The 27,573-nt window shown below is 48.6% G+C and overlaps 1 protein-coding gene and 1 pseudogene across 1 annotated transcript in view; both read right to left on the bottom strand.

Moving 5' to 3' along the window:
- Positions 1–13,014, bottom strand: part of ZMIZ1 (zinc finger MIZ-type containing 1) — a 263,905-nt gene extending 250,891 nt beyond the window's left edge. Inside the window, exon 1 of the mRNA XM_073019022.1 lies at positions 12,554–13,014. The gene's annotated coding sequence lies outside the window, so the exon portion shown is untranslated. The remainder of the gene's footprint in view (positions 1–12,553) is intronic.
- Positions 13,015–16,615: 3,601 nt separating this feature from the next.
- LOC103215937 (large ribosomal subunit protein eL8 pseudogene) lies at positions 16,616–17,531 on the bottom strand (annotated as a pseudogene).
- Between the last annotated feature and the right edge of the window lie 10,042 nt (positions 17,532–27,573).

Genomic DNA, 27,573 nt, shown 5'->3' on the forward strand with positions numbered 1-27,573 from the left:
AGCTGTGAGTCCTCGTGGAGTTCACACCACCTTTGGGAGCCTCAGTTTCCTTATCTGTAAAGTGGGGATGTGATAACTACTTCCAATGTGGTTTTGAAGAAGAAGTAGGATTAGAAATGTCAACCCCATTTCCTGTTCCTGTCTGGACTCCCATTCTCTTGGGGACAGAAATTGTGTGCAATACCTCTCTGTAGCCTCCTGGTAATAATAACATAACAATTAATGACAAACACTTATACAGCAATATCATACATAAGGTATTGTTTTAAGAGCTTACACATGTTAACTCATTCGTTCTCACAACCTTGTGGCATTGGAACTATTATTCCCATTAATGGATGAGCAATCTGAGGCACAGAGGGGTTAAATAACAAGCCCAAGGTCACACAGCTAGTGAGTGGGAGAGCTGAGATTTGAATCCAAGAAAATCCACCCCAAAGCCTTAGCTATTGAATAGTATGAGGGCTTGTGGTGGCTTCTGGAGGGGTGTGAGTGTATGTGCCCATGGTTCACTGCAGCCTTTGGGCATCCTTGCCCTGATCTGCAGGGTAGGGGTGGAGTGACACAAGGAAGACCCTGGTCTGCACATTAGGACATCCTAACAGATAAGTGGTTAGTGCTGAAGAGAAGAGTGTCACCAGGTACCTGGAGGCCAGGAGACTAGGAGGCGACCAATTGATAAGGCAATCAGAGGAGGCTTCACGGAAGAGGTGGCACTTGCCACCAAATGAGGATGGACAAGGCAGGGCGAACAGGAGGACCAAAGTTGTAGACATGGGAGAGGTATATTGGGGGTCCATAGGGGTTCATCTAGGTGTCAGACTAGACATTTTCACTGGTTCTGGTGGGTGGGATGGAGTAGAGACTGTGAACTTGGAGAGGGGCATGTTGGTTGCCCAGTCTGTGATTCAGTAGGGAAGAGAGGACATTTTCAGGGGCTTTGAGAGCCAGTGCAGGCCCAGGAGAGCTGAGAGTCAACTGTGCTGCCCGTGGGGCCAGATTGGCATTTTGCTTCTCTGCAGGCTACTCTGAGATTCCAAAGTCCTGGGTTCCTGAATCCAGCTGTGCCAGTCCCATCCCTCCATTTCTTCAAGCCTCAATTTCCCCAATTCGCAATCGGCATAAAGAATGGACCTTGCATGCCGATTAAAGGCTGTGTGGGGATGGGCCCGACGCTCCTGGGGCAGGAGGTGGGGGAAAGGTACTGCAGGGAGGGAGAGTGGGAAGCTGGGAGGGGAGTGGAGTGGTGCGAGGAGCCCTGTGTGCTTGGCCAGTGAATCCCAGTCTGCTAAGCTGGCCCTGACTGGGATTCTCCCGGCAACACATAATCCATTTTCCCAAGATTGCCTGACTCTGCTGCCTCAAAACAGTCTTCCTTCTGGGCTTCTGCAAGGGCAGTTCTGGGTTAGACCCTGTTCCTCCAGCCAACCCAGTCTATCCCAGCCGTGTCCCTTGGAGAGCACTCTTCATGTTCCAAGGGCTGTTTTAAATGTTCTTCCCTCATACTAATTCAGTCCTCACAGCCACACTGTGAGTTCCCTCATTTCACATAGGGAAACCGAGGCACAGAGAGGGTAAGCCAGGTGTTCCACAGGGTTCCATGGCAGGGAAGGCGAAGTCTAAGGGATGGGGATAGCCCATGGAGCCAAGAAGGAGGGCCCGAGGGATGGGCCCCTGAACCGCCCTCTCGCTCTTTCTGTACGGGAAATATGACCATTGTGAGTCATCCCTCTCACACTTTTCTTTTCTGCTCATCTCAAGGTTCTCAGGTAGCTGCAGAACCACAATTGATATCCCTCTGCCCATGCAGGCACCTACGTGTCCACACACTCAACACCATGGCCACCCAGCGTCTCATAGTCACAAGACTCACACTTTTGCACACACAATCATTAATTCAGAGCCACAAACGTGTGTGCAGGCACCACACCCACCCTGCTGCCGATGCACACACAGTGCACATGTGGGCTTCGGGCCTCAGACTGACAGCCAAGCACCTACAAGTCCCATTCCCAGAATGACAGATACACACCCACACGTTCACACGGGCTCCAGTGTGCCTGACACGACATGGTGGGGTCTGTGGACTCACACTGCACCCCATGGACCCATGTCCAGACTCCAGCCTCTGCAGATGTCCCTCCTGCCCAGGTGCCTTCATTCCTGTCTCTTCAAGACTATGGCTCTGGAATGTGCGCACAGTGGACATCCACTTCTCACGTCAGGGCCCTGCCTTGCCGTCTTCTGTAAGAACTGGGCCTCAGGTGTGTGGTAGGGAATTGGGGTAAAAGGTGACCCTTCCTCCAACGCTGGCAGGCTCCCTGGGCTGCAGAAGGGACAGCAGGGAGAGGAGAGTGAATTAATCCTGGCCTCCCTTCTTGGGTTCACTGTAATGCTAATTTTCTCCGCCTTTGATCCATCTCTCCAGTCCGGGCCCCTAACTCTGAGAAGGAGCGGGCGCTGGGTCTGGCCTGAGATTAGGGGCTGCCCTGGTGAGGCCTGGGGCATATCCCTCCATGTGGGAGACTAGGGTTTTGCCCTTGGGAGGGGCGTGGGGGATTATAGCCCTGGTTACTGACCTGCTGGGGGCAACACACTGTACTTCACCAGACTCATCCCCTCTCTCCCTGACTGACCCTCTCCTCTCTAAAGGGGGCTCTGTGTTCCCATTTTGCACAAGAGCAGAGTGAGGCCCAGGGTTGAAAGGTCTCCGGAGGCTTCTGGCCACTGAGAGGTGGAGCCAGGCTGGGAGCACACATCTTCCAATCTCCTACCCACCCTGTTTCCACGGAGGGTCTTTGTTCTGGTGATTTTTTTGAAACCAACGTCTATCGAGTATTCATGACATGCCAGGGACTGCACCTTAACATACATTGCCTCATACAGTCCTCAGCAACGCTCTTATGAGTCCCACTTTATAGGTGGGGAAAGTGTCCTGTGTAACTACCTGGTGAGGGGTGAAGTCTGACCAAATCCAGGACACAGGTGGCCAAAGTCCCCTCCCTGTAGGGGGTGACACTAAGACCCAGGCAGGGGAAGGACATGCCCAATCCCATACAGAAAGGGAATTGGTGGGACATGCGTCTCCTACCTTCCTCTATGCTCCATCTTGTTCCAGAAATGACTAGACTCTTCTATGGACCCAGTGGTGCTGGGACAAGAGTCCAGGCCCTGACACTGCCCCAGAGCAGGGGTGCAGCACCTATGAGGATACTGAGCTCAGGTCATCGCCCTGCAGCATCTCAGCCAACTGGGCCTCCAACAACGCATACATTTGGACATAAACACAATTAAAGTTTTTTATTACATTATATTTTATACCTATAAAAGACTTTGTAAGCCATGAAACACATTACAATGAATGCTCATGACTACTCTGCTGAAGAACTAGAGTATTAGAGACACTTATGAAGCTCTGCGCTTCCTAGTCCTCTACTTCCCAGAAGGAGCCACTATCCTAATTGTCATTACTTCCTGCTGTTTTTGTTTGTTTGTTTGTTTGTTTTTTAAGAAGGAGTCTCATTCTGTTGCCCAGATTGGAATGCAGTGGCTCGATCTCGGTTCACTGCAACCTCTGCCTCCTGAGTTCAAGCGATTCTCCTGCCTTAGCCTCCTGTGTAGCTGGGATTACAGGCGTGCACCACCATGCCAGGCTAATTTGTTGTATTTTTAGTAGCAATGAGGGTTCACCATGTTGGCCAGGCTGGTCTCAAACTCCTAACCTCAGGTGATCCACCCACCTCGGCTTCCCAAAGTGCTGGGATTATAGGCATGAGCCACCGCGCCCAGCCTCTCTCTGCCTCTTTTTAACAGGAAGTTTTAGCACCTGTGTGGGGACCCCTTCACTCACTTGCAATTTTTTTTTAAGAGATGGGTGGTTTCAACTCTGTTACCTACGCCAGAGTGCAGTGATGTGATCCTGGCTCATTATGGCCTTGATCTCCTGGCTGAAGTGATCCTCCCGCCTCAGCTTCCCAAATAGCTGGGACTGCAGGTGCACGCCACCATGCCCAGCTATTTTTTTTTTTTTTCAAATTTTTATGCAGAGACAGGGTCTTGCTATGTTGCCTAGGCTGGCCTCGAACTCCAGGCCTCAAACAGTGCTCCCATCTCAGCCTCCCAAAGTGCTGGCATTACAGGTGTGAGCCGCCACATCCAGCTGCTAACTGCACTTTTGAGATGTTGCATTCTATTCTGCATTCCCAAGTATTCATTCCCAGGGGAAGTGGATTATTTTAAGGGATAGAGAGAGAACTTGGAGGAGCCACTTGCACCCCATGTGCCTCTTCCCTTCAGTGCTGTGGGTGCTCTGTTTGGCCCCTCATTCCAGTGAGTGCTCTGAAACAGGACACTTCTTCCTGGTGCAGCCAGTAGAAGGAGGGTGGGGGCCTTCCAGCAGCTGGGCATTTTCTGAACATGGCATGCTGCCACACATTTGCATAAGCCATTCCTCCCCCTGGAATTCCCTTGCCCTACACTGTTGTGGGAACCCAGCCCCTTCTTCCAGGTCCAATTCCAAGGTTTCATTCTGGAGATGCCTTCCTGTGACCCCTTGCCCTTCTCCCCCAGCAGAGCTGGATCTGTCCTCTTCTCCCCTGACAGAGTTTTGGGCATCCTTCTATCGACTCTTATCCCAGGGAAGGAAGAACAGCCTTGATCCCGGTTCCCAGGCACAGCTGGGTGTCAGACCTGGAGGAGAAGCTCCCAGAGTGACCAAGATAGAATCTGCATGCAGGTGACAGCAGGTGGGCATCCCTGTGAAACCCCATGGGCCTGGACCTCCAGGGTCCTAGCCAGTTTACTCCACGGCCTGTGTGGACTGAGGATTTGGAGGCAAGTCTGTAGGGAGACTGCCTGGGGCTTGGGGGTGCTGTTTACCTGTCTGCTGTTCAGGCACATGATCAGGCCAGTGGGTGTGCCCAAAGGTGGGCGTGGTTGCAGGAGTGCACATGTTCATACACGTGCTTACACACATGTGTGCATACACGGGGTACCAAGGCCATAGGTCTTTCAAAGCATGCAGGGCCACTGACTTTTCCTGTTTTTAATCCCCCTCCTGGACAGACCTGTGTTCTCTCTGAACATCACACAGTGCACATTTATGGAGTGCCTGCTGTGTGCAAGACCTGAGGGGTCGGGGCAGAGCAGCTGGCCTCTGAAGGGACAGGAATGACTGAGCACTCACACAGTGTTTTCCTGTCCTGGTCCCCCTGCACAGGAGCCCCCAAGGTCAGGCACCCCTGCCTCTACTTCCCAGAGGAGGACTTTGAGATCCCAAGGCCTGAGAGAGGCACCTGTTGAGTCAACAGTGGGGACAGGACAATGAGACCAGCAGTCCGGTGCTCAGTTCTCCATCCTAAGTGCCAGAAACTGCTACTTCAAGAGAAAACTGGCATTGACAGGGACCACCCAGAATCCTCTCCTGTACCCTCCTTTCCCCTGTTGGAAACCATACTTTTGTGGGAGGCATTTCCCTGGGCATCCTGCAGGAGGGCGTCATAGCTGTTAGCAGCAGCAGGGATTAAGGGAAACTCTGAGCTGAGTTAGACTGGACAGTGTAGGACAGCACTACCCCATGTCTGAACTGGGGACCGGGCCACCCCTCCCCCAACACACATACCACACACAGGCATGCAACACATGCACACATACACACACATGCACACATATCCAGAGAGGTGATGGGCGTTGCCTAAGGACGCCCAGGGAAAGTGCTGGCCCTCTGCCTCCCAGACTCAGTTTGTTCCTTTAACTCAGGCTGTCCCAGAAGGGGACCTATGGCTGCCAGCTTTCATGTCTCTTCTTGCCCTCCCTGCCCCCGGCCCCGTGAGTCTGAGAATTAGGATGATCTTAGTCATGATCAGATGCTCACTTCTGGACCACTATTGGCCCACCCTTAAGGTGGCAGGGTGACATGGAATTTTGGCCAGCATCAACATGGGGGCTGGTGGATCCCTGTCTTTCCTTACCTGGCACCCAAATGCAACCTGGAAGACTCTGAGTGAAGGCCTCTTCCTGGGAAGAGGATGGCATTATGGCATGGCCATTAGAATCTTTGGCTGTGGACACTGACAGCCCACGGCAGAATCCAGGATTCCTCACTTCTAGCTGTGGGCTGTGGGCAGGAGGCTTCATCCTGCTGAATCTTAGCCCCTAACCTGTACAGAGAAGATGAACATACTTCATGATGTTTGGACAGGGAGGCATTGTCTCGGATCAGGGCCCAGGAAATGGCAGTTGGGGTGGTCAGTGCTTATTCTTGTAAGCAAGAATGTGTGGCCAAGCCATGTTTTGTCTAGAACACCTGCACCCACAGGATTTTGGCCTGCCTCGTGGCCCCAGGAGTTCAAACCCAAGTTCCAGTCCTGACATTACCTCTCCAGCTGGATGGCCTTGGGCATGTCCCTGGCCACCTCTGGCTGCAACAGCCTCAGTCCCAAACAAGCACACCAATCCCAGGGTCACATGGAGGACAGAATAACCGAGGAGACATCAGAAGGGCCTTGCAAATCACAAGGCTTGTGTCCCTTTTGGGGATGCTGGAGGGAGGAACAGGTACCTGCCAACTCTCAGTGGGACCCTGGAGGTCAGAACGCTCAGCGTTCTGGCCTCCAGTCAGGCTGAGAGGTGCACATCCCCCACACAGGGGAGAGCTGCACTCCTTTCGGGACCCTCTCCGGAGCCCTGCCCCTGCCCTCCCCGCCAGGGCCCCAGCAGCCAGGTTGGAGAGCTCTCGCTCAGGGAGTCTGAGTCACCTTTGAAGCTGGGAAGCTTGCACTGGAGGGGCAAAGGCAGCCTGCATTCAAAGCATCTCTCCTGGCCCTTAATTACCCTTCTTCACCCATAGGTGGAATTTCCACTCAAAGAACTAAGAAATGCACCCGTGCTGCCGCCAGGGACTGGGTTTCCCTGCTGCCTTTGTGTAGCAGCCGCCAGCGCGGCAGTGGCACACGGCTCGGGTTTCTGATTTTAATGATTTCCTGAATTCATTCCGTTTCCTACCTCAGGGAAAGGAGAAGAGGTGATCCTCTTGGAAATTCACATAATTGCTTTTATTTGATTTTTATTAAAATGCATTCAGGAATAATGTGATTGCCCCCTTTATTAGATTGTTCATCAAGCTGGCATGGGGAATCAGCCTAGAAAAAAGTGGTGGGCACAGGAGCCTGGTGTGTGACAGGGGACGGGCACAGTCCTCCGGCGGCCTTGGGGGCTTGCCTCTCACTGGGGGAGTCACGCCTGCCTCTGAGCCTCCCACTGCTCCTGTCTGGGGGAGGTGGGCCCCGCTGCAGGGCGTGTTGGAAGAATGAAAGCTGGCAGTGAGCATGGAAGGCTGTGAGCACCTTCTAGATCCCCTCCGCACTCCTCCTCTGTTGCTCCTCTGCCCACCTCTGAGGCCCCACAGAGGCTGACACGGAGACTGGTGGTGATGTGGTGCAGCAGCACTGACCCGGCACTCCCCTCCACACTCCCAGTTGCCTGTACTTCTACAATGGCCTTTTTGCCAGTCTTGCTGTCCTCAGGCTTGAGGCTCTCAGTGCAGTTTTCCATGGCCCACCTAATCACACCACTCCCCTGTTCAGAAACTTGGTGGCTCCCTAAGACCCCTTTCATGCCAGAGACTTTTGCTTTGGGTTCCTTTGCACGTGCTAGAAGGTGAAAAGAATCCAGACCTCTTAGACCTGGTTTCAGTGCTTGTATTTCTTTGCATGGTACGATGTAGGTGAAGTTGCCTTGCCTCTCCTAGTCTCAGTTTATTGATTCAAATAGTGGGAACTCCAAGACCTTCCGTAGGGTCAGTGAGAAAATGGAGTACAGGTGGTCGGTAACTCAGGTGGCACGTATGTGTGTGGGTGAAATCACGCCACGTGACCCTGTGTCGCAGGAGGCTGAAGATGCTTAGCAAATGTGTGGGGAGAAGGCAGGGCAGGTCCAGCCCTGGCCCCAACAGAGGCCACAGACCGGCTGAGGTGACCGCTGTAACAGGGACAGTTTTATTCCGAGCACCCCTGCTTCCATCCTCTGCAGCCCCTCCCCTCCTCCCAGTGCAGGAGTGGAGCTGACTTTCACTGCACTGGGTGAATTTGCCTCTCACCTTCTGGGGGGATTTGCAGTTTCCAGAAGAGGGGCAGAAATGTGTTTACTGGGCTTCTAGGAAGCGCCTCACCCTCTGAGCTCATCACGTCTCCAGACTGCCCAAGGCATGTTTTATTACCCTTGAGATATGGTGAAATACGTATTTGCTTCCCCCTCCTTCCATCCCATTTCCTGGCATAGGACTCCTAAAATCCTTGGAATCTCCAAAGTGATAAGTGTCTTTTTGTATGCTAATGAGTTGATTGCTGGCTGGCAGCTCCTAGGACGCTTTAGGATGTGGGCTGGTCACCAGAAAGACCAAGGATTAGAGGGTTGGGGCTTCTAGCCCCACCCCCCATCTGGGGATTGGTGGGGAGAAGGGCTGAAGGTTGAGTTGATCACAAATGGCCAATGTTTTAATCAATCATGCCTACATAATGACGTCTCCATAAAAATACAAAAAGTCTGGATTCTGAGAGCCTCCAGACAGCTGAACGTTTGGAGGCACTTGGAGGGTGGCGCTCCAAGAGAGGGCATGGGAGCACGCTTTCCAGACCTCGCCCTGTGCCTCTCTTCATCTGGGTGTTTATTTGTATCCTGTAAAGTATCTTTGGTCATAAACCAGTAAACATGTTTCCCTGACTTCTGTGAGCCGCTCGGGCAAATTAGTCAAACCCAAGCGGGGGGCTGTGGAAACCCCGATTTATAGACGAAAGGTCAGAAGCACAGGCAGAATAACCTGGGGTTTGCGGTGGGCATCGGAAGTGGGGCTCAGAGTTAGGGGACTGAATCCTCACCCTGTGGAATCTGATGCTATCTCCAGGTGGACAGTGTTTGAAGTGAATTGAATTAGGGGACACCCAGCCGGCATCTGCTGCAGAACTGATGACTCGCTTGCTGGTGGGCAGAAATCCTCACAACCTTTCTTTAGCAGATGAGGTAACTGAGGTTCAGAGAGGGTAAGTGACTTGTTTAGGGCAGTCTAGCTAGAATGTGGAGGCTTGGGGACAAGGCCTCTTGGGCACATACAGATAGGATGGGCAGGTGACTCCCTGCCCCCAGGGGAGTTGGTGAAATGCTTCAAAGGGCTGAGGTTGAGCAAGTGGGCAGTGCCGGGAGAAGCCAGTCTGCACCCTTGGTGTGGGTTGGCCTTGAGGGTATTTGAGGCAGGCCCTCTGTCTGGGGCAGTCTGCCCCTGCTGGCTGGGCTGCACAGAGAGTCAGGGAGGCACGGGAGCATAGCCATCCACTTTCAGAGCCCTATCTTGGGGATTTTTAGTTTCCGGGAAAAGTCTATCTTTTCTCTTTTTTTTTTTTTTTTTTTTTTTGAGGTGGAGTCTGGAGTCTGCCTCTATCACCCAGGCTGGAGTGCGGTGGTGTGATCTTGGCTCACTGCAGCCTCCGCCTCCTGGGTTCAAGCAATTCTCCTGCCTCAGCCTCCTGAGTAGCTGGGATTACAGGCTTCCGCCACCACGCTCAGCTAGTTTTCTTGTGTTTTTAGTAGAGACAGGGTTTCACCGTGTTGACCAGACTAGTCTCGAACTCCTGACCTCATGATCTGCTTGCCTGGGCTCCCAAAGTGCTGGAATTACAGGCGTGAGCCACCACACCCAGCCAGGAAAGTCTATCTTTATTTGGAAAAAAAAAAAAAAAACACCAAACTTGTTTTTTGGGTTTTTCTTTTTAATGTGTTTGTTTTGGTGCAAATTGTTTGGCAGTGGACACGGCCAGAAGAATTCAAAGAGTGGAGACAGTGGATTTAGAAATTCAACTAAGGGCCGGGCACGGTGGCTCAAGCCTGTAATCCCAGCACTTTGGGAGGCCGAGACGGGAGGATCACGAGGTCAGGAGATCGAGACCATCCTGGCTAACACGGTGAAACCCCGTCTCTACTAAAAAAATACAAAAATTAGCCGGGCGCGGTGGCGGGCGCCTGTAGTTCCAGCTACTCAGGAGGCTGAGGCAGGAGAATGGCGTGAACCCGGGAGGCAGAGCTTGCAGTGAGCTGAGATCCGGCCACTGCACTCCAGCCTGGGGGACAGAGTGAGACTCCGTCTCAAAAAAAAAAAAAAAAAAAAAAAAAAAAGAGAAATTCAACTAAGAGGCCCTGGAGGTCCATTTGGGGCCTGCAGACTAGCTGATGCTCAGCACAGGGCTTGGCGTTATGTGCTCCACCACCTGGCCTCCCAGCCTTTGCCCAGTCTGTGGCTTCCCCTGGAATGTAGTTCTCTGCTCTTCTCTGCTGCTAAGACCCCTCCCCTCAGGTCCAGGCCCTTGGGACCACTCTGTCCAAGTCTCCTCCCCTGCCCCAGTGCCTCTATTTGTTCCCACTCCAGTCCCGATTTCTAATACCTGCTCATACAGCCTGTTTGTCCCAGAAGCAGCCTGGGTTCACCAGGACAGGTTTCTGTCCTGTTTCACCAGTCAGGCTCGAAGTTCTGTCCAGGAAGGGAGGTCTGACCCTCAGCCCTGGAGGAGGCCACGCAAGTGAGCTGGCAAAGACCTCTACAGGCTCATCCAGGAAGTCTCGGCCCAGAGGCTGAAGGGTGGCCAACCAGCACAGTTTGCCCAGGGATGGGGGGCTTCCTGGGATGTGGGACTTTCAGTGCTAAACTGGGAATGCCCTGGTCACCCTAGCTGAAGCCACTTGCTCAGAGCCTCACAGCAAGCCCACCACCCTGAACCTCCAGATTCCTAGCTCAGCACTGTGTCCTGACAGTGTCATCATAGACAGTCAGCACCCTAATCTGGGCAGCACTGAAGCCCAAACGGGGAGAGACTGGCTCAAGACTATCGGTAAGTCAGCAGCGAAGCTGGGGAAAAGAAACCACCAACCTGGAAGCCTCTGGCTGGTTCCCAAATCCAGGCCCTTACTTCCCCACCATCCAGGGTGAGGGACAGCCAGCCAGTGAAATGGCCTGCCCCAAAGGAGGGGAGCCTTGCTGAGCCACCCTGGGCCACCTCAGACCCGTACCCCCAGCTCAGCAGTTGGAGGGGCTGAGACGCCGCCCCCCACCCCCTGCCCCGGTGCTGGGGCCCCAGCCTTGCAGCGCTTGTCCCCAGCCCAGACGAGCGGGGTGCCCTTATCAGATCTCCGTTTCTGTTTCTCTCCTCTGGCTGCTTCTGCCTAGCCCTGCCCCCAACCCCGGTGGCCTTTTCCTCTCTGAAGTGATGTTCCTTTTCCTGTCACCAACACACACAACACATAGAGATGTTTGTTTCTGTTGCTTTAAAAAAGTTTCCTTCTGGGGAGGAGGGCAAGGGGTTGTTTACTGGGCCTTCAAAGCCTCACCGTGGGTGTGGGCACGGGTGTGGCATGGGCGTGGGTGGCAACTGGGTCCCTGCTGGATTTGGGGTTGGTGGAGGCTGCACCCATGACCCGGGGCCTCTGGATCCTGTGCAAAAGCCAGGAACATGGAAGGAAAACCTACTGTGCACCCTGCTTAGGGCTGGGCTGGTGGACCCAGCGTCCAGCCACACTCCTGCAGAAACCTGGGAGGTCAGGGCTTTTCTTTTCCATTTTCCACGGGAGACAGCTGAGGCTCAGCCAAGGTTGCCAGGGTCCAAGCCTGTGGATTCGTGGTCTGGGCTCTGCCAGTGGCATGGCACTGTCTTCCAAGCTCCCACCCTGCCATTTTTCCTACCCACACAGGGCAGGCTCGACACAGCTAAGGAACACAGCTTCCCGAAGCATGTGTCCTGGGCTCTTGGCCCTTCTGTGGAAAGGGCATGAACTCTGTAGGCTGGATTTGAATTTCAAGTCCTCCTGCTGTGTGACCTTGAGCAAGTCACTTAGCCTCTCTGAGCATCAGATGGCTTAACTATCAAATGAGAAGCACAGAGAAGTCCCCAAGAGCCAGCAGACTCTAGAGACTGTGAGACTGGGGACTGGGGCTCCTGCATCCTTAATGAAGGTTTCAATCTTGGGTCACGTCTGGGAGACCTGCTGAAGCAATGGGGAGCTACTGTAGGCGGGTAAACAAGGGAGAGCGTGATAGAGATCATGTTCCAGAAGGATTCTATAGGCAGCAGAGGGGAGGAGGGCTCAGAGGAGAGGTGGAAGCGCTGCAGGAGAGATGGAGGCTCGGAGGCCAACAAAGGAGGCTTTGACTTCCTTTTCAGAAAAATAAGGCGACCCACCTCCCACCAGGAGCAAAAGTCATGGAGGGAGACTGTCCCCTGGCCTGCACTAGGCTCCTGCCCAGGACAGAGACCCCAGCCCCTGGACTTCTCCAGCAGCCCAGTGTAGGGGAGACGCCCAGGGCAGCCCCTTGTCTGAGAGTGTCGGTTGGGACAGGGCCTGCTGAGAACTGCAGTTTCATTTCCCACTGACCTCCACCCACTAGACTTTCTCAGGCTCTTGTTTCAAGCTCCCCAGCGCTAACCCCAGCCCTTGAGCCAGCTCCCTCCAGCCTCTACCTCAGACCAGGGCACTGGGCCTGTGTGTAGGACTCACACCTCCCAGGTCTGTGTCTTACCTTGGGACCCTGAGGGCAGGAACACAGGACGGGGGGCTCTGATGTATGATGTCAGGGAACTCCGAGGGCCACCTCCTTCTCTGACAAAGTCACCTTTTTTGTCAAGTGAGTAATTCCTCTGGCACATGTCGCTCTGACGTGGCACAGGTCTTCTTAAAGATGAACGTCCTCCATGGCCTGTGTTGGTTTCCTGGGAATAACCCACAGTAGTGGTCGAGGAGGCCAGGAAAGAAGAACCTCTACTGTTTCCCCCTTTTCCAAATTTGTTGGATGGAGATATGGAGGGTGGGGCCACCTTGTTCTCCAAAAGGATTTTTAACAGCCGGGAAAAGGAAGGGTTGAGTCTCACGGTCCACACTGCAGCCACCATAACCATCTCCCAGACAAGTAAACTAAGGCCCAGAGTGAGATCCCAGGCTTCCTTACTCAATTTCCGGCCAGGACAGAGCCTCTCGAACAAAAGAAAGGAACTGCTACATGGCTCACGTGCTCAGCCCTGGTAATAGAAATACATCTCCAGTGAGCTCTAATTGTAACTCTCACTGGGACTTGCATCACCTACAAGGCTGGCAACCAGACACCCTGAGAATGCACCAGCTTTATTTATTTTTTTTTTAGATGAAGTCTTGCTCTGTTGTACAGTCAAGAGTGCCGTGGCGTGATCTCGGCTTGCTGCAACCTCTGCCTCCCAGGTTCAGGTGATCTCCTGCCTCAGCCTCCCTAGTATATGGGATTATAGGCATGCACCACCACAGCCTGGATAGTTTTTTTGGGGGTGTGTGTGTGGTATTTTTAGTAGAGATGGGGTTTCACCAGGCTGGTCTCAAACTCCTGACCTTTGGTGATCTGCCTACCTCGACCTCCCAAAGTGCTGGGATTACAGGGGTGAGCCACTGTACCTGGCCTACCAGCTTTACTCTTTCCCTGGGTGATAGTGTGATGGCAGTCTCTGGGGCAGGGGGAGGAGCGCTGTGCCACATGCCCTGGGCACCTACTTTGCTGTGTGTCCTTCTCCAAGGCTCTGATCCTCTCTTGGCCTCTTCATTTCTTGCAGTGCCTGCCCCGTGGGATTGCAGGGAACAAAGGATTTGGGTGCCGGCAATTGGAAGCCCCTTCTGTGGGCCAGCATTGGGCAGGCACCTCCCACATGGTTCTCTTTCTGTCCTCCCAGTAGCCCTGTGCATCAGATGCAGAGCTGTGCTGCGTGCACCCACTTGCCCCACTCGCCTCAGAGGAGCATTCTGCGCAGGAGGAATTTGACAGATTTTAATGCTGGGGTCCCCTGCTGACCAGGCTTTGCATTTCCTTACCTACCCTTGGCTCTAATGTTGGCCTGGCAAAGCAGGGCACCACAGGACATCAGGGTCACACATCTCAGACCGCAAGAGCCTCAGCGGTCTCCAAGACGAAGTGGAGATTGAAGACCCTGCCCCTCCTTCCAGAGTACTGAGGAGCCTCCTGCCTTCCTGAGTGAGGCTGGGGGATCAAAGCCCAACAATAGTGGGTGGCCAGAACTACGTTTCTAGAAAGGAAAATCGAGACCGATTTTTGGGGGGAGTATAGCATTATACTCCAGTAATAGTACTATTAGCTCCATTGCACAGAGGAGGAAATTGAGGCTCAGAGAATTTCTGATTGTCTAAAGACATCTTTCCTGGAACTGGTGGATCGGGGACAAGAACCCTGATTTGTTGATGTCAAAGCGTCTGTAGTTTTTCCTTTTTTATGTCTTCTTGATCAGTAAGACCACCGCATTTGGGGAACAGAAGGCACGATGGGGGGAGTGGCACAGCTGCCATGTAAAGGGCTCCATGTGGGGCCTTGGAGACACCAAGCTGCCCTCCTGCTGGTCCGAGCTGCCCACTTCCCATCCTGCATCCCTCCTCCTTCAGCTTAGGGCCAGCTACACCTGGCTCCAGGCCCTCCGCTCAGTGTGGAGAAGTCCTGGCCCTCCTCACCACCTTCCCACAGCCCCTGCTCAGCTGCAGAGACTACCCTGGGCCTTCTAAAGCTGTGTCTTGCTCCCAAAAGTGGCAGCAGGCAGAGCCAGGCCTTGCTGGGGGCTCCTTCACCCCTTGGGGTCTGGGCCTCAGAGCGACATCCCAGGCTGAGGTTCATTGGGAGGGGTCAGCATTGGCATCAGGAGACTGGGGTCAAGTCTGAGTTCTGACAGTGACTGTGTGACCTTGGACAGTCACTTGCCCTCTCTGGGCCTTGGTTTTCCTGTTCTGTAGTCATATGGTCCTGGCATGTGGGCAGGGGTAGAGAAATGAGACACTTCAGCTCCCCACTCACAAGCCGTGCCCCCTCAGGCCCACCACTTAGGTTTTCTTAGCCCCTCCATTTTCTCTGGCATAAAATGGGGATAATGAAGCCCATTCCTTCTGATCGTTAAGGAAACTAACATTTACTGAAGGCTTGCCCTGTGCAAAATGTTCCCTGAAACATTTTCTCTCATGGACTCCTCATCCATCCAAGAATGAAATGAAATGAAAATGTCTTTCATACAATGTCTCTCTGCAGCCCCTCCTGGTCTGACAGTCTCAGATGCAGTCATAGATGGCTTTCTGGCGGAGGTGGTACCTGGTCTCTGGGAAGTAGGGGTCAGCATCCTGGTCTCTGGGAGCATCTGCTCCAGATGGTTTCCCTGGGGCCCCAGAAGCAGGTGTTTGCGCTAACAGCTCTGCAAGCAGAGAGCTTCAGTGCATGACCCTTCCTGCCCTTGTTCCCAGGCACATGCTGTTCCCTTGAGGCCGAATACCCTACTTACTTGTAAATCCCAGTGCTCTCCTGTTCATTCTGCAGTGCCAGCACAAGTCTCCTCCTTGGGGAAGGCTTTCTGGACTTCCCACGCCACTGGCCATTGTTGCCTCTTGCAGGTGCCCCCTCAGGGTGCCTGCTGTAAACGTCACTCACATATCTCCCCCACCCAACAGAGAGCCTTGCTTTTGGGCCTGGACCTGCACCTTTGACTGTATTCTTAGTGATTTGTCCAAGGCCACCCTGGGAGATAGGGGCAGTGCCAGGCTAGCACCCAGGTCTCCTGGGTTCTCTGAGAAAAAGTTCCTACCTTCTTCCCTGGCTCCCAAGTAGTACTTAAGCAGTTTTGGTTGTTAAAAGAAAATAGTGAATTCATTCTTCCAACCACTCTTTTTTTTTTTTTTTTTACATAAAAAAATCAGTGTTATTGAGAAATAATTTACAAAATGCACCCATTTTGACTGTACAGTTCAGTGAATTCTGACAGATGTATACAGTGGTGTAAACACGCCATACCCAAGATATCACACATTTCTATCACCCCTCAAAATCTCCTCATACCCCTTCCTGATCAGTTCCTCTCCCTGCCCCAGGCAACAGTTTTTTTGTTTTTGTTTTTGTTTTTGTTTTTGTTTTTGTTTTTGGGACAGAGTCTTGCTCTGTCACCCAGGCTGGAGTGCAGTGGCTGGATCTCAGCTCACTGCAAGCTCCGCCTCCCGGGTTTACGCCATTCTCCTGCGTCAGCCTCCCGAGTAGCTGGGACTACAGGTGCCCACCACCTCGCCCGGCTAGTTTTTTGTATTTTTTAGTAGAGACGGGGTTTCACCGTTAGCCAGGATGGTCTCGATCTCCTGATCTCGTGATCTGCCCGCCTCGGCCTCCCAAAGTGCTGGGATTACAGGCTTAAGCCACCGCGCCTGGCCTCCCAGGCAACATTTGATTGGATTTTATCAATATCGATTAGTTTTGCATGTTCTAGACTGTCCTATAAATGTGATTAGGCAGTATGTACTTTCTGTGTAGTGCCATGCATGCTGTTTCTTGCATGAGTAGTTCGGCCCTTTGCATTCTGGGTAATATTCTGGAGAATGGACACTCCACAGTTTGTTTATCTGTTCACCAGTAGATAGAATTTGGATTGTTTCCAGTTTGGGGATTTTATGAATAAAGCTGCTATGAACATTCATGTGAACATGTTTTCATTTACCTTGGGCTAGTGCCTGAAAGTGGAATTGTTGGGTTGTTAGGGTAAGTATATGTTTTACTATATAAGAAATTGCCAAATTCTTTTTTTTGAAGGAAAATTTGTATTTTAATTATTTTTATGTACAGAAAACTCAACAGTGTACATTTAACCCAGTTTAGTGGCAAGTTCTTTAGCCTTTGCCTTTTCCAGCTTGGCGATATGAGCCACAGACTTGGGACCCAGGACATTGCCGCCCCAGTGATGGGGATCTCATCATATCTGTTGTTGTAATTGGTCCTGATAGCTTCCACCAGCTTAGCCAAAGCGCCTTCGTCTTCCGAGTTCACCTGTGGGAAGGCGACAGTGGTGCAGGTCTTCCTGTGGACTAGACGGCCCAGTCTGGCCTTCCCCTTGATAATGCAGTAAGGGACCACCATTTTACGACACAGGGCAGGCAAGAAGACAACCAGCTCGATGGGATCCACATAGTGTGCAATCACCACCAGCTGAGCTTTCTTGTTCTCCACCAAGGTGGTGACGGTGCTAACTCCTGCTCGAAGGCCAGGTGGTCTCTCAGTGGGGACTTCCCCTTTGCCAGCAGCTTTCTTCTCCGCCCGGGCCAATAGCCTCTGGTTCTTCTCTTCCTTTCTCTCTGGTCTGTACTTGTGGGCCAGCTTAAGCAGCTGAGTAGCTGTCTGGCGGTCCAGGGCCTGGGTGAACTGGTTAATAGCAGGAGGCACTTTCAGCCGCTTATAGAGGCTTTTCAGCCGCTTATGGCTCTCTGCTGCTGCAACCTGATATAGCGAGGCCATTTCACAAAGCGGGTGAGGTGTCTCTTGGGCTGGATGTCCTGTCCAATGCCAAAATTCTTAGGTCTTTTCTCAAACAGGGGATTCACCACATTCTTGGCCTCCTGCTTTTTCATGACGCAGGGGCCGCAGCCACCTTCTTTCCCTTGGCCTTCTTTCCTTTAGGCCTCTTGGGCGGCGGGGGGCGAAATTGCCAAATTCTTTTCCAAAGTGTTTGCACCATTTTAGCCACCAGGAGTGTATAAGAGTTCCATTTGTTCCATATCTTGTCAACACTTGGTATCATCGGTCTTAACTTTGAGCGATTCTAGTGAGTATGTAATGGCAACTGTTGCTTTAATTTGCAATTCCACGACAACTAGTAATGTTGAAAATATTGATCATCTGATTATGTGCATATGCTTTTTTTTGGCGAAGCACCTATTTGAATCTTTTGCCTAGTTTTATTGGTTGTTTGTCTTCTTATTGAGTTCTAAGAATTCTTCATATGAATTCTTGACGCAAGTGCTTTGTCAGATACTTGTGTTGCAAAATATTTTCCCAGTTGGTGTCTTGCCTTTTCATTTTCCTAATTGTATCTTTTGAAGAGTAAAAGTCTGATTGATCAGTTTTTGCTTGTCTAGTTAGTGCTTGACATGACTTGTTTAAGGAACCTTTGCCTGCCAACAAAGCTGCAAATATTTTCTCTGCAGTTTTCTTCTAGATGTTTTATAGTTTTAGCTTTTAATGTTCAGATATATGGTCTGTTTTGAATTCATTTTTGTGAATGATGTGAGGTGGAGTTGAGGTCTATACAGATATCTATTTTTTTTCTCTATCGTAATTGTTACTGTTTTCTGTTACTGCCCTTGTTTTTCCTTCTTGGTTTTGCTTTCCACTCTTTTTCTGCTGTTTGTGGTTTTAATCAAGCATTTTATATGATTCTGTGCTATCTTCATTCTTAGCATATCATTATACTGGTGTTTTTTTTTTTTTTGCTTTTCTTAGTGGTTGCTCTGGAATTTGCAATATACATTTACAGCTAATCCGACTCCATTTTCAAATAACACTACACTGTTTCATGGGCAATGCATGTACCTTATAATAAAAAGTATTCCTTCCCCTCACTCTCTTCCCTTGTAACATTGGTGTCTTTCATTTTACCAACCCATAAACTATAATCATTGAATACATTGTTGCTGTTATTTTGAACAAATTGTTATCTGTTGTATCAATTAAGAACAAGAAAAATAAAGTTTTTTTTTTTTTTTTTACCTTCATTTATCCTTCTATGCATTCTTTCTTTATGTAGATCTGAGTGTCTGACTTGTATCATTTGCCTTCTCTCTAACTTCTTTTAACATTTTCTGCAAGGCGTGTATACTGGCAACAAATTCAGTCAATTTTTGTTTGTCTGAGAAAGTATGTACTTTTGAAAGATAATTTGGCAGCATATAGAATTCTAGGTAGATGGGTTTTTTGGTTTGTTTGTTTTGTTTTGTTTCTGTCTCAACAATTTAAATATTTCACTCCACTCTTTTTTTTGTGTGAATGGTTTCTGAGAAGTCTGGTGTAATTCTTATCTTCTTTGCTCTTTCAATAGATACGGTTTTTTTTTTTTTTCTTCTGGCTTCTTTCAAGATTTTTCTTTATCTTTGATTTTCTGCAGTTTGAATATGACAGGCCTAGGTATGGATTTTTTGGGAATTTATCCTACTCACTGTTCTCTGTGCTTCCTGGGTCTGTGGTTTGGTATCTGACCTTAATTTTGGGAAATTGTCAGTCATTATTGCTTCAAATATTTCTTCTGTTCCTTTCTTTCTTCTTCTTTTGACATTACAATTATACACATATTATACCTTTTGTAGTCCTGCTTGGATATTCTGTTCAACTTCTTTCAGCCTTTTTTGCTCTTTGCTTTCTAGTTTTGAAAGTTCTATTGGCGTATCCTCAAACTTACAAATTCTTTCCTCTGCTGTGTCCAGTCTGCTAATGAGCCCATCAAAGGCATTCTTAATTTCTGTTACAATGTTTTTCATTCCTAGCATTTCTTTTTGATTCTTTATTAGAATTGTTATCTCTCTGCTTATATCACCCATCTGTTGTTACATGTTGTCTACTTTTTCCCTTAGAGACCTTAGCATGTTAATCATACTTGCTTTAAAGTTCTGGTCTGATAATTCCAATATCCCTGTCATATTTGTGTCTAGGTCTGGTGCTTGTTACGCCTTTTCTGTATTTTTTTTTCCTTTTTGTGTGCCTTATAAATTGTTGTTGAGAGCTAGATCTGATGTACTAGGTAAAAGTAATCTGGTACTAGTTCCCGCAGAGGATTCTGCTGATGGGTTTCTGCTCTGATAAGTTGTAATTCTCTGTTTTCACTTGTCTATCTTGCCAGTTTTGGAGGCATTAGTTTGCCCCGCAGCCTCAATTCTCTGATGAATCTAAGAAGAGTTGTTGATTTTCAGTTTGTTTAGCTGTTTTCTTATTGTGAGGATGAGAGCAATGATTCCCACGCTCCTTACATGCTGGAATAGAAACTGGAAGTCTGGTATTTGTTTGTTTTCATGCCTTTTCTTACGAATATAATTCTTTGCCCACTGAATAACCTTATCATTTTTGTAAAAAAATCAGTTGCATAGTCCCCCTACTTGGGGACTTTATTCTGTTCCATTGATCCATATATCTTTCCTTATACCAATACCATACTCTATTGATTACTGTAGCTGTGTAGTAAATCTTGAAATCAAGAAGCATAAGTTCTCCAAATTTGTTATTTTTAAAAAAGTGTTTTGGGTACTCTAGGAAGTCCTTTTCATTTTCATATAAATTTTACGATCAGTTTGTCGATTTATGTTTTTTAAAAGAGTCTGCTGAGATTTTTCATTGGTTTGTAGTTTTCTTGAATTGTGTTTGTCTGGTCTTGGTAAGTGCAGTACTGCTGAACTCGTGAAACAAGTTGGGAAGTATTCCACCCTCTATGGTTTGAAAGAATTTGTGTTTGGTATTATTTTCTATTTAAATATTTGACAAAATTCACTGTAGATCTATATGGGCTTAGAGTTTCTTTTAGGGAATGTTTTATGAGTTATGTTTCTGTAATAAATATGGAACTCTTTGTTTTGTTTTTCTTATGCCAATCTTGATAATTCGTTTGTTTGTTTTTTGAGACGGAGTCTTGCTCTGTCACCCAGGCTGAAGTGCAATGGTGCGATCTTGGCTCACTGCAACCTCTGCCTCCTGGGTTCAAGCAATTCTCCTGCCTCAACCTTCTGAGTAGCTGGGATTACAGGCATGTGCCACCACGCCTGGCTAATTTTTGTATTTTTAGTAGAGATGGGGTTTCACCATGTTGGCCAGGCTGGTCTCGAATTTGTGAACTTAAGTTATCTGCCCACCTCGGCATCCCAAAATACTGGGATTACAGGCATGAGCCACTGTGCCCGGCCAATAATTTCTATTGTTAAATGAATTTGTCTCGTATATTTGAGGTGCCAAAGTTGTGATCTTAAAGTTATTTATAATATTATTTTAGTATCCTTTTAACAGCTGTAAGATCTGTAGTGATGAATCCACTTTGATTCCTGATATTGGTCATTTGTGTTTTCTTTTTTCTTATTCAGTCTAGCTGGAAGTTTCCTGATTTCCGTTAATCTTTTCAAAAGCCTATGCTATGGTTTCCACTGAGTTTCTGTAAGTGCATGCCCATTTTCCTTTTTTTTGGTTTCTGCTCTTTATTATACCCTTCCTTCTACTTTGGTTTTACTTTGGTCTTTGGTTAAACTTCGTTAGGTGAATCAGTGGTGTGTTGGGAGTCCCCAAGACCACCCTGAGGTTCAAGGATTTTCTAGTAGGACTTACAGGAATCAGCTGTCTGCTAACATTTCTTAAAACCAAGGGTACAAAGCAAAATTGCAAAGGGAAAAGCACATGGGGTAAAATTTGAAGAAAAGCAGACATAAGCTTCCAAGAGTCTGCTCATGGTGTACTCTAGTCATACAAGACGTGCTGAATTCCTCCAGCAATGAGTTGTGACAACACATGTGAAATGCTGTCTACCAGGGGTGCTCATTAGAGGCTCCATGCCCAGGGTCTGTATTGGGGGTTCACCACATAGGCACCCTCTGCATGGCACATGTCAACATTCTAGACTGCCAGAAGGAAAACATTGCTCAGCATAAACCATATTGTTTATGTCAATCATCTAGACACAGCAAGGCACTTTTATCAAGGAATGATGGAAACCTCCTGACATCCAAGTTTCCAGATGCCAGTTATGTTAGTCTGTTTAGCATTGCTATGAAGAAATACCTGAGAGTGGGTAGTTTATAAAGAAAAGACATTTATTTTGGCTCACTATTCTGCAGGCTGGGAAGTTTAAGAGCCTAGTGCCCCATCTGGCTGGCTTCCGATGAGGGCCACATGCTGGGTCAAAACATGGCAGAGAAGCAGAAATGTGAGCTGAGTGGTCATGTGTGCAAAGAGAACACATGGTGGAGGAGTAAGGAAGAGAGAGTCTAGGAAGCTGAACTTGCTTTTATAACCAGCTGCTCTTGCGATAAGTAATCTGGAGAGAGAGGGCCTTAACTATTCATGAGAGATCCGTCCCTGTGACCCAAACACCTCTCACTAAGGCCACATCAGGGATCAAATTTCAACATGAGTTTTGGAGGGGATAGACTCAAACCTTAGCACCAGTCAAAGGCCAGCCTGGTAAGAAGGCCTTTCTAAGGCCAGTAGTCTTAGGCCTGCCCTGTTCTCTTTTCTGCACAAATGTTTTAGAATTTCCATTTTGACTAATATAAGCAATTCACGCCAAACATTTTCCTTCCACCACTCTTTGAACTGCATCTCACAAATATTAACATGTTGTGTTTTCATTTTTTCATTCAGCTCAAAACATTTTCTAATTTTCCTTGTGATTTCTGTTGTCTTCAGGATCATACATCTTTTTGTCTGCACTGTATCTGCTATTCATTCCTTCCTGTTAAATTTCCATTTCATATATTGTGTTTTTCTGCTCTAGAAGTTTTGTTTCTTTTACATGGTTTTCATTTATTTCTTCATTATGTTCCTTTTCTTAATCCTTGAATATTATTGTAATAGCTATTTTAATGTATTTGTCTGTTCATTCCATGATTTCTGTCACCTAGTTCTGTTTCTGTTGAATTATTTTTCTTCTGGCTGTGGGTCACATTTTCCTACTTTCTTGTACTTCTGGTAGTTTTGTTTGGATGCTGGACATTGCTTAGCATTTAGGTTTTGTTGCCTTCCTTTAGAGTATTAAAGATATTGCTTTGACAGGCAAGTAACCTGTTTACTTGTGGATGGGGTTGCTTTTCTTGAGGCTCATTTTCAAGCTTTATTAAGTTGATCCATGAGCCTTCTTTACCCTGATTGGTTGGATCTCCAAGTCTCCAAACTTTGTATGAGCTCCTGTATGTAGCCCTTCAACTTCCTGGTAGTCAATTTCCTCTGATAGTTGATTTTTGCCTGGTCTTATCGATTCTCACCCTAGGCATGCACAGCTTATAATTTGGCTACAGGCTCAAAAGGACCCTTATGCAGATTTCTGGAGCTCTTTCTCTGCCTAGATCCTTCCTCTCTGGTGCTCTGCCCACAACTTCTAGCAGCCTCAGGCTCCCTGGACCCTAATCTCTGTCTCGTCAGCTCAGTAAGACTGTTGTGCTCCACCTGGATTCTCTCTTCATTCAGTGATCTCAAATGTGCCTCCAATGAGAAAACTGGACCATCAGAGTTTATCTCATCTGTGTCCCTGTTCTCAGGAATCACTGGCCTGTGCTTCTGTGTGAAAATAGGTCCTTCTATGTTTATTTTTATTTTTATTTTTTTCTGATCACTGGTTACTATAGCATGGCAAAAGTAGACCTTATCAACCAATTCTTTTTGACTCCCAGTCCAATGTTTGTGATAATGTAAGTTCACCAGGAAGAGGCCTGAAGGAGGGTATATTGGGAGAAGGGTCTACTTAGGGGAAGGTTGTATGTTCAAGGCACACTCAAGCACTTTCAGGGATGGTGGTCGGGCATGGGAGGCTGAAGTGGGAGGAGCACTTGAGGCCAAGTGTTCAAGACTAGCCTGGGCAGTGGGTACAAGCAAGATCTTGTCTCAAAAAAAAAAAAAAAAATTAGCCAGGTGTGGTGGCATGTGCCTGTAGTCTCAGCTACTCCAGAGGCTGAAGCAGGAAGATCACTTGAGCCCAGGAGTTCCAGCCTGCAGTGACGTGTGATTCTGCCACTGCAATTATGGAGAGAGAGCTAGAATGAACCAGAGGGACAGGCAGGGATGGATTTTCAGAGGACCTTGAATGGCAGTCTAAGAAGCTGCACATTATCCTGGAGAAGCTGTGTCCAATAATTATTATCGTAACTATAATGTCAATAACATGTAACTGATTTATTTTCATGTACCATGCACTGCCCTCCTAGCTCTTTTAATGGATTATCTTATTTATTCCTTCAGCCAGCTCATGAGAGACTGCAATGTTATTAAGAATTATCATGTGTTTTTTTAAGCAATTTACATAATTATTGCATTTAATTCTCACAGTAACACTATGTGTTAGGAATTAGAATTATGTCTGTTTTATGGATCAGGAAAACTGAGGCATAGAGAAGCTAAATGACTTATAGTTACCCAGAGAATAAGTAGCAATGAGGGCTGATTTTCTCTTCACCCCAAATACTCTTTTAACATTATTATAATTATATTCTTACAATAGAAAAAAGAGCTGCCTTTGGGCCACCAGGTGTCCATGATGCTCTGTTACCTGTAGACACTGTGAGTGTCAGCGTCTGTGGCCACGGTGCCAGGCAGGCAAGTGGAAACTATGACAGTTTAAAAACAGTTCCCTAGACTGGGCTTGGTGGCTCACACATATAATCCCAGCACTTTGGGAGGCCGAGGTGGGTGAATCACCTGGGTCAAGAATTCAAAACCAGCCTGGCCAACATGGCAAAACCCCGTCTCTACTAGAAATACAAAAATTAGCTTGGCATGGTGGCGCATGCCTGTAATCCCAGCTGCTCAGAAGGCTGAGGCAGGAGAATCACTTGAACCTGGGAGGCAGAGGTTGCAGTGGGCTGAGATTATGCCACTGCACTGCAGCCTGGGCCAAAGCGCAAGACTCCATCCCAAAAACAAACAAACACAACACAACAAACAAAAAACAGTTCTCTGCATTCTTTCACATTTATCCCATCAAAAAGTGGACTTCAATTCCGCTCCTCTTTGATATAGGTTGGCTGTAGTGACTTGCTTCCCATGAGTAGAATGTGTCAGAAGTGATGGTGAATAATGTGGTTAGTTTTAAAAAGGCAACTTGAGGCCAGGCTCGGTGGCTCACGCCTATAATCCCAGCACTTTGGGAGGCCTAAGGGAGGGGGAAAATTCTTTGAGCTCAGGAGTTTGAGACTAGCCTGGGCAACATGGCAAGACCCTGTCTCTACAAAAAATTTAAAAATTAGCCAAGCATGGTGATGCATGCCTATAGTCCCAAATACTTGGGAGACTGATGTGGGAGGATCACTTGAGTCTGGGAAGTTGAGGCTGCAGTGAGCTGTGATTATACCACTGCACTCCAGCCTGGGCAACAGAGTGAGACCCTGCCTGTCTCTGAAGAAAAAAACAAGGCAAGTCAGCTGCCACCTGACTCTTCCTCTTGTGACATGCACCTTGGGAGCCCTGATCTGTTTTCTGTTCCTATCATTTTGCCTTTTCTAGAATGTTGCATAAATGGACTCATCCAGCCTGCAGTCTTTGTGTCTGGCATCTTTTACTTGGCCTATTACTTTTGAGATTTGCCCCTGTGACTGTGTGTGTTGGCAGTTTGGTCCTTTTTATTTCTGAATAGTATTGTTAATCCATTTATTTTGTGATTTGTGTGCCCACCCCAGGGCTGGGCACAGGATGGGTGCTCCCCAGATGGGTGTCAAGTGGCTGAGCAGGTGAAAGGGAGGTGAAGGCAGAGACTCCTATACAAATCTGTTCAAATCAGGCTTTCATGGGGATTGGAGGAGGCAAGGTGATGACGCTTATTATTCATTAATTCACAAATATTTATTGAGTGCCTACTCATGCCAGATGCCATGCTAGGCCATAATAAATGGTTCCTGATTACCCAGAGCTGCCCATTCAGCTGAGAAGACAAGTAACATCAAGGGAGTTGATGTTGACATCAAGGGAGACGTGTCCTGAGGGAAGGGAAAGCAGGGCAGGGCAAGGGTGTAGTTGGGTAGACAGCAGGGCAGCCACTGGTGTAGGGGGCTAGATAAGACTTCTCTGGGGAAGTCAAGGCCTGCAGGAGGTAGTGTCAGCTGAACCACAGAGGAGGGCACGATGTCCTGGCAAAAAAGGCAGAGGTGTCAAGACCCATCTGTGAGTGTGCAGCAGGTTAGAGGAATAAGTCTGGTGTGACTCTAGGGAGTGGTCAGATTTGGGGCTGAGAGGTGGTCCTAGGACAGATGCGGAGAGCACCTAAGTCACATCGACAAGTGTGGCTTTTGTTCTAGAGGCAGCAGGACCTGTGGAATGACTCTGAGTTGGAAAGTGATGTGATTAGGGTCTCTGCCTCCAAGTGGAGAAAGGACTGAGCGCACAGGTGTGGGTGGGGGTCCAGCGTGGGATGGCAGTAGCCTGGGAACAGGTGACAGCAGTAGGACCAATAGATGTCAGATCAATTTAGAGGCTGACTTGCCAGGATCTGGTGACTGATTTTAGGTGGGGTGCAGAGAGAAATGAGACTGAATCCCAGATTTGGAACTCAGGCAACAGAATAGATGGCAGTGCCAATCTTTGGAAGAGGAGTGAGGGAGGAGGGACAGGGAGTGTGGTGATGATGAGTACATGTGTGAACTGTGGAGGCTGAAGTGATTGCAAGATGATCAAATGCAAAGTGTAGCAGGCAGTTGAACGTTTTGGCCTGGAGAGGAAATGTAGGCTGAGTACAGCGACTTGGGAGATGTTGGTGTCTAACAGGGAGTCGATGAGCTTGCCTGGAAATGAGTGGAAATGGTGCAGGGTGCAGGGCTCAGGACAGAGACCTGAGGAGCCCCAGGATTGAAAGAGCGGGAACAGGGGTACATAGCAACCTGAAAGATATGACACGGAAAAGTAGAGGTGAGGACCGAGAGGAGCAAGGGGGAAAGTGTTGAAAAGAGAGGCAGGGGACCCCAGGAAGCAGGCAAATCAGATCAGCCGTAGGACTGAGGCACAACCAGGCCCTGGTGACCTTGGAGACTACCCTTTTGGAGGAGTGGTGGAAGGGGAGCCAGTGGGGAAGTGAGTGAAGGCTGGAGCTGCTGAGGACCACGGGATCAAGATCAAGTGGAACTTCAGACGAGAGGCTTGGGCATGTCTACGAGCTGACTGGAAGAGCTGCTACAGAGGGGCATTCCAGCTTCAAACCTAGGGACTTCGGACAACAGCCACTTACAGTAGTCCCACCTCATCCCTGGGGGATGCTTTCCAAAACCCCAGTGGATACCTGAAACCATGGATTGTACCAAACCCTATGTATACTATATTTTTTCGTAAACATACACACCTATGATAAAGTTTAATTTAAAACTTAGACATAGTTGCCCAGTCGCAGTGGCCCACACTTATAATCCTAGCACTTTGGGTGGCCGAGACGGGGAGATCATTTGAGGCCAGGAGTTCGAGACCAGCCTGGGCAACATGTTGAAACCCCATCTCTACTAAAAATGCAAAAATTAGCCGGGTGCGGTGGTGGGTTCCTATAGTCCCAGCTACCTGGGAGGCTGAGGCATGAGAATCACTTGAACCCAGGAGGTGGAGATTGCAGCGAGCTGAGATCTCGACAATGAACTCCAGCCTGGGTGACAGAGCGAGACTGTTTCAAAAAAAAAAAAAAAATCAGAACAAAATAGCACAAAAAATAGTAGACACAGTAAGAGATTAACGATAGTAAGTAATACTAAAATAGAACAATAATAACAATATACTTTTATTAAAGTTATGTGAATGTGATCTCTCTCTCAAAATGCCTTTTTGTCCTGTGTCACCCTTCTTGCGATGATGTCAGATGGTAAGATGCCTACATGATGAGATGAGGGGAGGTGAATGATGTAGACCAGGGGTGCCCAATCTTTTGGCTTCCCTGGGCCACACTGGAAGAAGAATTGTCCTGGGCCACGTATAAAATACACTAACGATAGCTGAGGGGATGACAAAAAATTGCAAAAAAGTCTCATTTTTTTTTCTCTTTTTTTTTTTTTGAGATGGAGTTTCACTCTTGTTGCCTA

Source organism: Chlorocebus sabaeus, chromosome 9 (genome assembly GCF_047675955.1).
Source record: "Chlorocebus sabaeus isolate Y175 chromosome 9, mChlSab1.0.hap1, whole genome shotgun sequence".
In the NCBI taxonomy this organism is placed as follows: Eukaryota; Metazoa; Chordata; class Mammalia; order Primates; family Cercopithecidae; genus Chlorocebus; species Chlorocebus sabaeus.